This window comes from Cynocephalus volans, chromosome 8 (genome assembly GCF_027409185.1).
Source record: "Cynocephalus volans isolate mCynVol1 chromosome 8, mCynVol1.pri, whole genome shotgun sequence".
NCBI lineage: Eukaryota > Metazoa > Chordata > Mammalia > Dermoptera > Cynocephalidae > Cynocephalus > Cynocephalus volans.
The window spans coordinates 84257459-84272865 of record NC_084467.1 but is presented as its reverse complement, the minus strand read 5'-3'; positions in this window follow the sequence as shown (position 1 = coordinate 84272865).

The window sequence follows — 15407 nt, the reverse complement described above, 5'->3', positions numbered from 1 at the left end:
CTTTTCTAAAGTATTAATCTCTTTGTAAATTTCCTTCTTTATAGACTGGATATTTTTTCTTGTTTCATTGTATTCTCTAATTGAATCTTCTCTTATCTGTCTGAGTTTTCTTAAGATCATTGTACAGAATTACTTTTCAGACATTTCAAGGTTTTTCTGCTCAATAGTGTCTGGTACATGAGAATTACTATATTCCTTTGGTGGTGTCATATTTTCTTGTTTTTCTGTAGTTCTAGTAGTTTTTAATTGATGTTTGGTCATCTGGTAGAGTATTTGTTTCTTTTATTACCCTGGAGTGGGTTGTGAAAAGAAAGATTTCCTATTCTATTTGTAAGCTCTGCTGGTGACTCTTCGTGTATCAGTACAGTTGAGTATGCAGTGGGCTGCCTATAGTGAGGCCCTGGCTGCTACTGTGGTGGTGAATCATCCTTGTAGTGGAAGTAGGTGTGGTTGTGGCTGTATTAGACCACCTTGGTTTCTGCTCAAGCCATGGGTGAGCCCTCTCTAGGGCTCGGGTGTGGGCCTGGTGCAGTGGCACACAGGACAGTGCTCACCTTTGCTCCTTGTCAAGCAGTGAGCAGGCCTCTCTGGGGCTCAGGTGTGGGCTAGGAGCAGCACTGAGCAGCACAGCACAGCACTCACCTCGGCTCCTGTTCGCAAGGTAGGTGGGCCTCTCTGGGACTTAGTTCAATTTTGTTATTTTTATCTCTAACTTAAATGCACTATAATATTTCAATGCTTCAAATTCTTTGATAATTGTTTTAAAGCTTAGCATACAATCACTTTTAATAAATTGTTTATGTGAACTTGAAATTGATATCTATTCTGCAATTGTTGTGTGTAGCATTTAACATGTGTCATTTATGTTGTTTACTAATCATGTTGTTTAAATATTCTACAACTTCATTAATGATTTCACTCAGCCTGCTTTATTCATTTACAAACTCAGGCAAGTTAAAACCCTACCTTATGATTTTCAAATTGTCCATTTCTCTTTAAAGTTTTGTCAATTTTTAATCGTATATATTACATGTAATATTTATATGACTGAAAGTTCAGACTTAACTGTTTTTTCTTGTGAATTTTCCCTTTTTATTTAGTGCCATGACACATTCTTCATGTCTGTCTACTGTGCTTCTTCCCTTGCAGTTGGCACTGTCTGATATTGATATGAGTACACAATATTTCTTTGTTTAGTATTTGTATGGTATATCATTTTCCATATTTTTACCTCAGTATTTTTGTAACCTAACAAAGATGAAACTTTCATTCAGCATACAGTGTTAGTATTTTTAATAAAGTAATGCAAGCTTTATCTTTTAATTAGAATATTTATTTTCACACGTGTAATGAAATTAGAGATATATTCAGATTTAAATATATCATTTACTGTTTATTTTCTCCTTGTTCCACTCTTTCAGTGGTCTCTGTTTCTCCTCCTTTGATTTCTTTTAGAAAAAAATTTTTTTTATTATTCCATTTTCCATTTTTAGAAGCTTATTGTTTGTATATTTTTTAATTCTCTTTCAGAGGTTACCCTAGAAATTAAAACACACACCCTTGACTAGTTAAGGATTAATATAAAATTTGTACTTTTTCCATTTCTAAGAGAATGCAAGAAACTTACAACAATTTAACTCTATTAATTTATTCCCTTCTCTCTTTTTGTGACGTTACTAAGCATTTTAATTCTATACATCTTAAAATCCCACAGATTATCATAATTATTATTGTTATTGTTTTATATAATCAATATTTGCCTAGGTTTACCAAAATATTTAGTCATCCAAATCACCTTTATTTCTTCCCACATCTGCATGCTTTCTCTGAGATCAGTTTCTTATGTCTGAATAACTTTCTTTAATGATTCCTTAGCATGTTCTGCTTGTGGGAAAATGCTCTCCGTTTTGATTGTCTAAAATGCCCTAAATGTTTTCTGTTTATAAAAGAGATTCTCAAATAGTGTTGAATTCTAGATTGGCAGTTGTTTTTGTTCATTACTTTTAATGTCATTCCAATGTCTTCCTGCTTCTTTACTTTTCTTAAGAAATCAGATGTCAGCTGTGTTATTTCTCTAATAAAAGCAAGGGTTATTTTTCTCTGGCTGGTATTCAAGATTTTTCTCTTTGCTTTTGGTTTCCAGCTGTTTTACCTGGTGCCTTGGTATTGTTTTATTTGTGTTGTATGGCTTGAAGGGGAAAGGATTGTATCACTTCTTCAATTAGAGCTTATCTTTTATCACTTTTCAAATATTTTTGGACATATCTCCTTAAAAATTATTTCTATTCTATGTTTGTTTAATCTGTTGAGACTTCTTCCATGAGATCTTATTTTCAGTTACTGTGTTTTTCATTTCTAGATTTTCCATTTACTTTTTTCATGGTTTTACATTAAATATGTGTGTGTGTGTGTGTGATAAAGCTTGTCTTACTGTGTTAAAAAAAAAAAACTAACAATATATGCTGAGTAAAAGAGTTTCATATTCATTATGAGGTTACAAAAATATTGAGGTAAAAATACAGAAAATGATTTACTTTTTCCATTTACTTTTTTCATGGTTTTACATTAAATATACATATATATATGTATGTACACATGCACATATGGAGAAAGAAAGTGAGAAAGAGGATGGGAGAGAAAGAGGAGATGAGAGAGAAACATTTCTAGCTGTTTTCAGTGGAAGAATTAGTCCACAATAAGCTTTTCTGCTATTGCTGGAATTACAATAATCAACTTTTAAAGATGCCCAAATTCACTTGTAATAAAAAGTAATAATTGTAAGTACAGTGAATACCACTTTTCACATATCGAATAGATAAAATCAAAGTTTAGTAATATTCTGAGTAGGGGACAGCGTAACGAAATTACAATCTCATACATTCTTCGTGGGAATAAGAATTGATCATTGTAGAGTACAATTTAACTATATCTATCAAATTTTAAATGCACATACCCCATGACCTAGCAATTCTTTGGTGTAGAAATTTATCTACACACAGGCTTATACCCTTGGACAGGAATATCTATGGCTACAGTATTTATATTAACAATGACTTGATGTAATCTAAATTCTCCAAAGGAGAAATTGATCAAATAATTTTTTAACTAGTAATAGAATAAAAATAATCTAAGTGCCAGTCATTGTGGACTGGTTAGATAAACTATGGAACAAAATTTACTAAATAAAAATAGTTTTAAATTAAAAATAAATAATAAAATAAAAAGTTAATAACAAATTATGGCATATTATAAATATTTTTTATAAAATAAATCTAATTTTGAATTAACTCTGAAGTATAATGTGAAGTTTAATAAAAAAAGGCACAGAATAAAATAAATAGTACTAATATAGTGCATTCTATTTGTACACTTGTATAGGCAGAAAAAATATATAAAAGAGACTTTTCACATAGAATAAAATAATTCTACTCCTGTATCTATCTCTTACCAGTCTAAATTCTATCTTGCTTCAATTGAAAAATAGAATTTAGACTGGTGGAGATAGGTACAGGAATATTCTCTAATTATTCATTCAAAGGTAATCTCAAATTTCTCTGAACCTCAAATTACTTATTTGTTCTAAAAATATTCATCCAGTCTTCATTTAAGGAAAGAATTTACGTGTTTGGCTAAAACTACTATTTAATAAACTCCTCCCAAAAAAATTTTTTTATAAATTTTTAAATCTCTATAGCAAAATATTCTGACTTATAAGTTAGGAGAACAAATAATATTAGTTGAGTTGAGTGGAATTCTTATTAAATGGATAAAATGAATAAACTAATAATATTTTACTGAATGTAAAAGATTTTGTATCTTATAGACTCTAGGGAACAGGTTCTATAGAGAGCATTAAATGAGTTCCAAGTTTATGAACATCATTTACAATAATTAATTGTAACTAAGATTTGAAGAAATCATTGAAGCTTGGGTGTTTATGATAAACATATTTAGTTTAAGTAGCAATTGCTTCATAATACGGGAAGAGCTTCACATCAAGTTTCCCTAAGCCTCTTATTAATAAAATTAAATATAGATTTAGATTTTTCTAAACAACAGTGTGTTATTCTAAATTTCATTCTATTGCCTTATGGAGACTACTTCATCTGATTCTTTGAAGCAGTGCAAAGAGGGAGACAGACAATTTAAGGATATCATTTCCTTAGATTTACAGCCATTCACCCTGAAAACAAAATTAGGTGCACTAGCCTACAGAAAAACAGTTCCCTCTTATTAAAATGTAGCTGGTAAAATGCATCATGTGGAAGTCCTGATGCTTGTCTCTATTTTGAGCCTCTAGGACAGATTCTGAATATGAGATAAGAGACAGAACTTCAGAATGATCTATCTCACCAGCTAAATTAAAATAAGAAGTTTTTCTTTAGCCAAGTGCAGTTAATTATATTTTTTAGGGTGAATGGCTGAAAAATATAGGACAATGGTTTATAATGCTTTTTGGGTTTGAGACCCTTTTCTATGAGAAAGTTATATGCATGCGTGCACTCACACACACACACACACACACACACACACACACACACACACACACACAAAGCACAGAAATCAAATTTTGCATATTCCTCTTCCAAGGAAGCTCAATTCTATCCTATTGGGCTTGCTTCATCTCAGAAGAGGAGAATTATTCATGTGCATTAAGACCAAGGCAAGGATGCTAGCAGGTGGTTCACACTTGTAGGAACTGAAACTTTTGTGTGGCAAGGGAGATGTTGAAGACCTGTTTGTTGTGTGTCTACATTAAGGTGTCTTTTGAATATGCTCCTTGGTTGTCACCTGGATCACATTGTTCTCTGGACTGTCTCTATGAAAACATTTAGGGTTTGGTACTGTAAAGAAGACCAGTAGCCACTCTCCTCTGAAACCACCTTCAGTCTGTTCAGTCTGGGCTAAAGAAGGTCTGTAACTCATGCCTAGACAGAGTTTTCAGGAAATCCCATTGTTGATGGACTAACGACTTATAAGTAACAGCAATTTTGTCTTGCGCTATTCACCATTTTTATACTGTTCATAGAGTAACAGATTACTTAATAGTTTAACTAAACACTTGTTTAAGGTATTACACAACATGCGCACCAAAACAGTAGACGTTTTTTTTTTTTACTAGAACAAGATATTTCTTTAAAAGGAAACAAATAGTCAACATGGAACAAATGAGAATTTTTAAAAATTTCTTAGATTTATGTCATGAGGATTATTTGAAAATAATAATCATATAAGGAAGTTGGTACAAAAACATCTTCAGTGCTTTGGTTCCATAAAGATCTCAACCTGGGCCCTGATCTCAGGGATGTCTTAGCAGGATGTGAATGTCATAACTTGACTGTACTCCACAGTTTTAAAGTTTGTTCAAAAATGCTTTTGCAATTAGGCCAAGTTTTCCCTAGAAGCTGGCATATTTTCTCACTCATCTCCAAAAAGAAAGATTAAGTTCCCGTTCCTGTCTTGTCTCCCACGTAAATACCCTGGGTAGTTCAAATGATGTCTTAAATAAATTTGATTTTTTGAATGGTCATTCCACATATTCCGTTTGCAATAATCATAACTAACATTGTTTTTGAAGTAAAGTCCTTTCAGCTCTACTCTTTACCACATGTCATTGAGTGAGTAACTTAACTTCTTTGTGACTTCGTGTCATCAGACAAATGAGGGTAATATAGTTCCCACTGCACAGGACTTTTGTGGGGATTAAATGAAATAAAGCACTAAGTTCAGCACCTGACACATAAAGCCTTAATAATTATTACCCATTGTTATTCAGGTTTTTCTGTGTCTTGCTGCATTTTCATGGGTAGAGCTTAATTAGGTTTTTTGCCTGATAGAAAGACTCAAAAGACATAAATCACAGAGGCACTGCTCCTGAAAATAATAAAGCCCCAGTGCTAGGAGGAAGTAAAATTTGGGAGAGGTTTGGAGATCAAAAAGGTAGTTACTGTATTGAGAAACTATTCCACTCCTGAGAAGCAGCAAAGTAAGACCCAGAGGAGAGGGCAAGAGACAATCAGAACATAAAGAGAACGTGGTAGGGCCAGGGGAGATGAGGATAAGAGGAGGGTGACAGGCACAGGAACTGAAGGTTTCTGATGACTTTGAAGGAATAAGGTTTGAATTTCACTAAGCAAAATGGAAGAATCTTAAGATATTGCCTCAGAAATGAGAAGAGGTGTTGGGCCTAATGGGTCAGAGTGTGGCATATTTCCAGAAGCTGGATTTAGAAAAAGAAAAATTATAATGAAAGGACCTTAAGTGACCTGAACACCAGCTATCATTCTGATAAAAATTATCCACAAGCTAGGGACAAAGCTGGTCAACGTGGGGTTAAAAAAAAATGGAGGGATTAAAAAGGGTATGTTATAAATAAATAAATAATGAGATAGGTAGACAGTATTTTAAAAGAGTAACACATCTGTCATAAAATTCAGAGTCAGAAAACCAGTATGGCCACCTAAAGCTGATATCTCTTAGGAAATTCAAAAATAAATGTCACTTCATAAGGCAAAGGAAAACACATGAGAGAGTTGCTACTTTCCCCTAGCCTTCATAATAAAATGTGGACACAAATAAGAAGACAATGGCATTACAATAGTCTTCATTATGAAGTGTCAGTCCTGGGGTCTGCCATTTAAACAGAACAAAACAAAAATAAAAAATTATTCTTTTTACTGCCACTGGGTGAATTATGAACCAAAGAAATTAACAAAGGCAAATGAAATAAATGAAAGCAACCAACAATTTAAGGCTTGCTTACCTGTTGCCTTAGGGTGGCAGGTAATGTAATGATGTCAATTAAGAAAGAGTTCTTTGTTCGCATTCAGTACTTCTGCCTGTAAAATGATTAGACTTTTCCTCAGTGCTCTCTTTCCAATGATTACCTGAAGTCATCATGCCATGACAGTTGCCATTAGAGTCATTAGTTTCAATTATGCCTGCCGCTTGCCATCCTAGAAAAAGAAGAAAACAAAACAAAACAAAACAAAAAGCAGAGAAGGAATATGGTCTAATTCTCTAAAATTACAAAGTATCTCACAGGGGTGAACACAGATTTAACATTAAGTGAAATTCTTTAAAGCTTAGGATGATACACTTTGGTATAATTAAAGAATTGCTGCGGTCCCATTCTGCAAAACTTACAGTGTGTTTTACTACATGTCATGTGTTGGTCTAGATGCTGGAGACATAAATATAGTATAAATGTTCTCATCCTTAGAATGATTTTGGTCTGAGAAGACATACAGAAATGTAGACAGAATTTCAATTCAACCTGATAAATGCCATGATAGGAGCATGCACAAGGCATTATGAATACATTGGACTGGGGGGATGATCAGAAAAGACTCATTCAATAGGTCATGAATGAGCTGAGTCTTGAAGGTTGAGTAGGATTTAGCCAGTTGGAAGTTGGAAATGGAATGGAGTGTGGGAAAAGCATTTCTATGGAGAAATGTCATGAGCAAGAGCAGAAAGGCATGAAACACCTTTGTGTGAGCAACCAGGAACTACAAGCAGTTTGTTGATGCTGACGCCTAAAATGTGAAGAGGAGAGGAGGCTTGAGCAGTAGGTAGGAATGGCTGAGTTTCATCTCACAGTACAAGAAATAATTGAAGGGTTTTAGAAAAGGAAGTGACATGAAGTTTTGCTTTCCACCAAAATCTTTTTGGGAGTCATGTAAAGAAAAGACATTAAGTGTGATTTGTTGGACTACATTATCATTCTCAATTCTTCACTTATTCCCTGAAGTGGATGTATACTCTTGATACCTCGTGTTATGTGAATTGTGGTGCCTCCTCATAGAGTCAGTAGAGTAATTTTCCCATCATACTGAGGTTGGACTTCGTTTTTGCCAGTGGAATGTGGGCAGGAATTACGGTGTGCCAGTTCCAAGTTGAGACTTTGAGGCATTGAAAGTTTTCTCCAGCCCTCCTTAGATTTCCTCCTCTGCCATGACATGAACAAGCCCCAGTTAGCCATCCTTCTTTCAGTCTGAGTTCCAGATTGATGCACCTGACCCAAAGCCCAGAAATAATCTAAGCTCAGAAAACTCAGTCAAACTTCAGCAGATCTATAGATTAATGAGCATAAATAAATGTTTGTTACTTAAGTGACTGAAATTTAGGGGTCTTTTTTTATGCATCATTATTGCAGGTGAAATCAGATTAATACAGGGAGATAAAACAAGACAAAGGAAGATCAGTCAAGAGATTGTGGCTATAGACCAGAAGAGATATGATCTAAGCTTATATGTAGCAATAATAGCATAGATAAGGAAGAAGAGGATGCAGGTACAGATAAACATTTTAGAAGAAAGTCAGAAAGTTTAGGTTTGACAATTAAATGGTGAGCAGTAATGAGAGAGAATAAGAATTTAAGATGGCTTTCAAATTTCTGGAGTGGATAATTGAATGAATGATAGTGCCATTCATCCAGAAATAAAATAGAAAACAAGGTTACTCATTCATTCTAAAATATTTATTGGGAAAATATTCCTTGCCAACCTGTTGCCTAGACACTGAGTATACACGGCCAGTAGGTCAAAAAGTTCTCTGCCTTCACGGAGTTTACATTCTAGTTGGGGAGATGGTCACATAAGTAATTAATGAGTAAGTATGAATACTTTTAAGTACTATAAAGAAATATAATTTTAAAAATAGCTAATGAACTCAGTTGAGGGGACTCCTTCACTCAGGGTGGTCAGCAAAGGACTACTTTAGGAAGTGTCTTCTGAGCCGAGGCTTGGTGGGTGACAATTAGCTGCTTAAGAGGTAGATGCAGTCTTCTCTAGGATGAACGAATAGGGATGACAAAAAGTCTCCAAGGCAGGACAGAGCATGGTATTTGTTCCTGAGAATGATTCCTAAAAAGGAGCAGGTTTAAGGGTCTAAGAGGAAATATGTGTTTGGCTGTAGAAACCTTTAATTTAAGATGCCCATAAGGTATCCAGGGGAAAATATGCAGCTAACACCAGCAGGAAAGAGTCCCTGAGGGTAAGCATAGGTAAGAGCCAGCGATAAGAACTTAGACTCATCACACTGTAGGTGGCAGTCACAAACATAACCGTCATTGAGATCATCCAGGATAATTTAAAGCGTGAAAAGCACAGTTGTCCCAGGAAGAAATCCCAAGGGTCACAAATATTTTTAGGATTTGTGGAGGGAGGCAAGTCCATAAAAGGAGACTGAGAAGGAAATTGAAGAACTTAGAGAGTGAAGTAAGAGAACTCGAGTGTATTTATCAGAGCTGCTGCTGTTGTTTGTTTTCTCAAAAATCTTACAACAAAACAGATTTATTCTGATGCTCTTGGGTCTACAGGTTGGTTTTACTTCAGCTGACCTTGGCTGGGCCAGGCTGCCACCGGGATGGACCCTAGGCCTCTTGATGGTTTCAGGTCTGCTCCACAGGTCTTCATTCTGAGGTCCAGGCTGTCGGGTCAGTAGCTGCTTCTAAAATGCTTTTCTAATGGCAGATCTCTGTAACTCAAGGGTGTGAGTGAAAACACACATTGTCCTTTAGGACCTTAGCTTGGAACATATATTCACTCTGCCAGCACTTCACCAGGCAAAGCAGGTCACATGGCTCAGCCTAATGTCAACATGGCAGGGAAAAATAACTTGATCATTTTAGAAGGAGGTGCTATGAAGTCACATGATAGAGGGCTCAGAAGTACAATTCTAATTCAAGGAGGGTTGAAAGAACTAAAAGCAATGACATAATCTACTACATCAGGAAACAGACAGTTTCAACAAGGAGAGGCAGATCAGCGTGCCCAGTTATTGCAGAGGTGTCTAATCGCATAAGGACTGAACAGACTCCATTCCATTGGTCTATGACATTGTATTGCTGGCTTTACTAGAGAATGGTAGGGATGGAGTCTAAAGAATAAATAGCAGGTGAAGAAATGATATAAACTACTCTCCTAAGCCTGGATATTAAAAGAAGAGAAAGCAAAATTAAATAAGAGTATTTTGTTGGTTTCTGCATATGCTTGTTGGTTTTTAGAATGTGAGAAATAGGATGCTTTTTCATCATCATTATCATCAGTAACTTTTATTGAGGGTTTACTATGTAGCATTGATAGTTTTAAGAGCATTGTTTTATTTAATCCTACAATAAACCAGTGAGATACTACTATCTTACCCATTTCACAGAAGAGGTTACTGCAACATAAAGGTTAAGTATGTGGCCCACACAAGATCATAAAACCGGTAATTGGTTATAGAGCCATGCTACTCAAGTGTGTTCATAGACTAGCAGCCTTGGTGTCATCTCGGAGTTTGTTAGAAATTCAGAATCCCAGATCCTACCTCAAACCCACTGAAGCATGATTTGCATGTACACCCATATACCCTGGCCATCTTTACCCATCAAAATCTGAGAAACACTCTTAGAAGACATTTGTTTCTTTTGTCTACCTAAAACCTATTACCCAATCTTCTGATAACGGCCAGCACCTGTTTTTTTCAGAAAGTTTGGACTACAACGTCACTATACAATAGGAATTTTTCAGCTCCATTATAATATTATGGGACCATGGTCATATATACAGTCTATTATTTACTGAAACTTTGTTACATGGCACTTGACTTTACTTACTATGAGCTAGGCATTGTTCCGGGTGCTGGAAATACATTAGTAAATAAGACAAATAATCCCTTCCCCTTGTGGGTCTTTTTGTTTAGGGAGGGAGATACTACCTATATATAAAAAGACAAATGGATCAATACATAAACACTCTAAAAAAAGATAAATAAGAATGAAAGAACAGAAAGTGGCAGGGCCTACTGTGTACGATAGAAGGGCTAAACAAGACCTCTCTAAGGATAGGACATTTAGGAAAAGAACTAAATAAAGTGAGGGGCAAACCATGTGAATATCCAGTATTTCAGAGGCTGAGGGAAAGCAAGTACAAAAGCCCAGAGACAAAATATAAATGAATCTTATTCATCTTTTGTTGTCCAAATATATAGCATGAGACTTGGTACCTAGTAGGGACTTAATTAATATCTTAATTGACTTTCTTATTCTTGTTGAGTACTTTAGTGTAGTTATCAATAAGACAGCTAAGGAAAGAGAGTGGAGGAGGGGTCATTTTGATGTGCTAAGGAATGTCATAAAAACATACATCTGAAAGTTTGAGGGATTCCAGAAATCATCTGGTAGATGAGGTAAATATGATATTATTTCAGCAATTATGGAGATAACCCCAAAGAGGTATGTTTAAGTCTCAATAATTGCAAAAGATGAGACTCAAGTTCTCTGACTCCTAGCACAAGATATTTTTGCAACATAGACATGTTTTTAAATTTGATCTAGAAATAGATCCAATTAGGAGCATAAATACCTTATAGACTGGGTTCTTTATTATACCACAATGATCCCAAACAGAGATATTTTTAACTTATTGTTTATTTTTTCCTTCCTGAGCATAAGCAAATTCTACTTGCTTTAAAGTAATGTGTTAATCAATTAGGCATATGGTCCATTATTTATTTATTTGTTTGTTTTCTCATTTGTTTATTCATTTAGTGAACAAGAAATTATTGTGTTCTCACTGTGGACCATGCAGTGTGATGGTTACTTAGGCTACAGAGACAATAAGTATTGACAAAACTAAATGAAAGATTAAACCATGGAACTACTCAGTGTCTAGAAGCAGAACCACAATATTTTAATCATACTTGAAATTTTACTTCATCTAAGAAGGAGAAAAACAGTATGATGAATAGTGAAACAGAAATATCAAGATATTTGGAATCAAACAGACCTGAATTTCAACACAGCTTCTCAACAGCCTGACAACTCAGGAAAATCAATTCTGAGATTCAGTTTAATCTTAATGAAATGTAGTTGAAGAAAACTTAAAAACATAACTTACCTACAAATAAAAGCAAGCATATATATATATATTTTTTTTGGTAAAAGCAAGCATATTTTAAAGATTTACATCATTAATGAGAAAAACTGCAGGTGGTGAAACTGATTCAAAGAAGAATTAGAAGAACAGAGTTTTATATACTTTATCAAGCAAAGCATTCTGAAATAAATTTGCTAAATTAGAGACAAAACAATTTTATTTTATACAGAGCAACACAACCTTATCCTTTGGGGTTATTTGTCTTCTCTGTTGGATAGAAATCATTTTCATTTCTACTGGACAATAATCTACAAGTTGACATGTATTTTCAAAGAATTTGTTCCCTACCACTAGTGTATAGTAAACCTATCAAAGGACTATTCCCTAAAGAACTAAATAATGTTAGACAATGTCACAGTATGATTTTGAAAGTACACATAGTTATTCTTTGCCTTATTTTCAATTTTTAGATGAGTTTTCTTACACTTCCCTAAATAATGAAGTTAAATCAAAATCTCAGAAATATAATGCAAATTAAAGGCAACTCAATGCCTGGTACATAAAAAATGCTCAGCAAAAGATAGCTAAGTGTCTGATTACTAGACTTTCTCCATCTCCCTTTGTATAACTCCTTTGTACTATTACAAAGCTCCAAGTGGAAGGTATTGTGGAAACAGCAACAGTGAAAACAAGTCTGGATGTGCATATTTCTCTACATCTCAATGGTTGACAAGAAACAGCATACAACCCAGCAAGACACCCTCAACAGTAAGGGGCTACTTTGCCATGTGGTTTGAGACAAGTTGCTCCTAATAGAAAAGAGCGTAGAAAGCTAACCAAGTAGTATTGATTTAGTGAGGCTTGTTAATATAGTTCTATTTGTTGGTCATATTCATGCATTTCCAATTACTCCCCAGGTACTACAAAAGCAGCTCTGTTGGAAAGCCCCATAAGTAGACAACACCATCTTCAATTGGTTTTAATATGTAAACATGGCGCAATTTAAATATTTCTTCTGCACAGATACTTTTTTCCTCTTTATTACAAATAAATTACTCAGCTCACAAAATTATCTGAACAGTAAGGCACAAATAAAGAAGCATCATTATTTGCTGGTTGAAGAGATAAGCAGTTAAACATCTAAAGGTGAAGTGGAGGACAATTAACATCCCAGCCCACTCAATTATCATACAATGCCCACTTCTTAGAGAATTAGAGCTATTACAATCTGCTCCTATGAATAAATGAGTATTTTAGCTCTCAGAGGGTAATGCAATAGCCTTGAAAGTAATCTTTTTATGAGAGTGTGGCTTTATCAGTTATACTTTAGAGTCAGGATAAACACTGACTATGTATCGAATTATAATGACTGCTGGAGGGTGCTTGCATTTGGGTTTTCAATATTATTAATTTTGCAGTTTTACTCTTCTTGTCTAATATCCTTTGTGAAATAAGTCTTGGCAAAAAGACTCTAGCTTGCTTTCAATGCTATCTTCTTTAGTGAATTTTAGCAGCAAATAAATTAAGTTGTAAAAACTGCCCAAAAGGAAATATTTTCTAAAGGACTCATGGCACATTGTTTTTCAATGTAAATGGATGCCTAGGACAGCATGGTCTCTCCGATACTTAACCATGTTGAAAACACTTAAGAACAGCTTAGGCACAGCTTCAAAGTGAAAGAAAAACAAAAGAGAACACACAGTGTGCTCTCAGCCTCTTGCAACGTAGGGAGAGGCATTTTGTTTATTTGCGATGTTTAACGAAAATCTTTCTGGGACATTTTGACCCAGTTTTTTGAATCTTTATCAACTGAGTTGCTGATTTCCTCTCCAGCTGCCAAGGTTCAGAAGGTTTTTTCTTCATTTGACCAGCAGACAAAGGCAAAACTAAATACATGATAGCTTTAGAGAAGACTAACTACAAAAGAAAGCCTTAGAGGGCCCCAAATAGTGGACCATATGTGCAATCAAATGGGCCAGCCATTAGCATCAGCTGTGAACATATTGCACCAACTGGGAATGAAAATAAAACATTCAACTACCAACTGTTATAATCTGTAAATAGTCAAACTAATTCCTGTGGGCTCCCAAAATACATGCAAAGGGTGCTCATCAGGAACCCATTGTCCTGTTCACAGGTAAAGTGGCTGATTTGTTTCTTGAAAAACATGTAGAGTAGAAAGATTGAATACAAAAAAAAAAAAGTACATGTGGTTTTAAAGACACTAGGGATTTCAGAAACTGTATCCAAAGATTACAAACTGAGGATAATGAAAGGGTAGTGAATTTCGATGCAACTTTTCAACACAGATATCCCAAGCCTAAAATTCCCTACAGTCAGAAACTGGCAATGAACCCTAGGAAATTTATAGAACATGCCAAAGCTCCTGAGAATTTAGTTTGCAGCTGGCAAGGATTTGCCTACCTTCTAGTTGCCTCTCATTTAATAATGTATGTAAGAAACAGATGGATAGAGTGTTCCTAGGTGGACTAGGTTCTCACTAGTATCGGTAGCAATAAAAAAACTGGGCTTTGAATATTTAATGGCAGAAAAAAATGAAGTCCCAAGAAAAAAATTAGATCTACACATTCAATCTATAGCATTGCTTTAACACATGTATTTAATCCCAAAGCAAGTGTTTCATCCAACAGAATTTAGCAAGACTAATCAAATGTTTGAAAAGCATATATACATACATATGTTTTTACTTAAAGCAAACTCTCTATATTAATATCAACTAAAATTTCACGTATGTAGTAAGGATTAGTACTACTTACACTAATATTTATATTTTAATTGTAAAGTTGATCAGAAGGCAAGAAAAATCCTTTGTACCAGTAAAATACAAAATACTAATTCAGCTCTGGACACAAAAAACAGAATTAGCTCTGCTGCTTTCTTGCTGTATGACTTTGAGCAAGTCTCTACATGGCTGAGTCTCATCTTCCTCATCTGTAAAAACAGCACCCACCCTGCATGCTCAGAGGGTTTCCATTGGGAAAGACAACAGATGCCATTTCAAGTGTTAAGAGGAACCCAATATGCATTCATTATGCCATTCATCACTCTGGCATTACAAACATAGTTCTCTTCCTTAAGGTCTTCTCAGACTAGTGGAAAAAATGACACATAAATTTATATTTGTAATGCACTGTGGTAAATAAAAGAATAAATATACTCATAGTGTTCAACAGGAGCAGAGCCTGAGGGGATGGAGTGTTAAAGAAAATCTTCTTGGAGGGAGTGATGCCTGAGTTGGATCTTAAAAAAAACTCTAAAACATATTATGTGCATTAGGGATGTGCTACTAAAATAAGTTTAGCAATTGCTGTGGAGAATGATATATAAATACATGTAATATAAATAACACAAAATATAAATTTATGTTTATAATATAAATGTGAATAAAAAATATTTTAAATATGAAAATAATATACATAAAAACAATATAAAGTCAACTGTAGTGAAGAATTTTTTAGAGTATTATATTGTACAACTTACCATACTTAGTCATAAACATGATTTATATTTGAGAAATAAAAA